The sequence below is a fragment of the Lupinus angustifolius genome, chromosome LG02 (genome assembly GCF_001865875.1).
Source record: "Lupinus angustifolius cultivar Tanjil chromosome LG02, LupAngTanjil_v1.0, whole genome shotgun sequence".
NCBI lineage: Eukaryota > Viridiplantae > Streptophyta > Magnoliopsida > Fabales > Fabaceae > Lupinus > Lupinus angustifolius.
In genome coordinates, this window is record NC_032010.1 from 5,878,938 (window position 1) to 5,879,933 (window position 996).

Consider the following 996-nt stretch of genomic DNA (forward strand, 5'->3'; position numbering starts at 1 on the left):
CATCCTGCAGATTCTCCTCAATGGAGAAAAATTGATCATGACTATTCTAGTTTTACTCAAGAATCAAGAAATATACGCCTTCCATTATCAACTGATAGAATTAATCCATATAGTTTTCAAAGTTGCTCACATAGTACATAGTCAATGATGTTGGTAATATACAACCTATCTCCTTCTGTATGCATGAAGCGCAAATATGTGATGTTATCTATGTTAATTTTTGGACCTAAACAACCAAGAAATGACATAGGCATATATTTGGCTCCATTACTTGAAGACTTGAAGCAAATGTGGGAGACATGCATAAATGTATATGATGCGTATAAGGAAGAAAGCTTCAACTTGAGGGCTTTGTTGTTAGGCACAATCAGTGATTTTCGTGCATATGGTAATCTGTCTGGATATAGTACAAAAGGACATTTCGCATGTCCTGTATGTGAAGACAATACTCATTCAATGAGGTTGGAACACTATAAGAAAAATGTCTTCTTTGGCCATCGTAGATTTTTGCCTTCAGATCATCACTATCGACGATGGAGAAAAGCATTTGATGGAAACAATGAAGAAGGTCGTGCTCCTTTATCATTGACAAGTGACCAATTATTTCAAAAGCTAAAGGGTTTGAATACTAACTTTGGTAAACCTTTTTCAAAAGAAATTGTCACAAGTGGGTGGAATAAAAGGTCAATCTTCTTTGAATTGCCATATTGAAGTTCCTTATATGTAAGACATTTCCTCGATGTTATGTATATTGAAAAAAATGTGTTTGAAAGTCTCCTGGGTACCTTACTCAATGTCCTTGGTAAGACCAAAGATGGCTTGAATGCAAGGTTGGACTTGGTTAGTATGGGAATAAGAAAGGAATTGGAGTCGATAATGAAGGGAAAACGTACCTTTCTACCTCCAACAGCTTATACTTTGTCGAGGAATCAGAAAATGAGATTTTGTAAATTTATTCATGGTGTTAAAGTTCCATAAGGGTACTCTTCCAACATT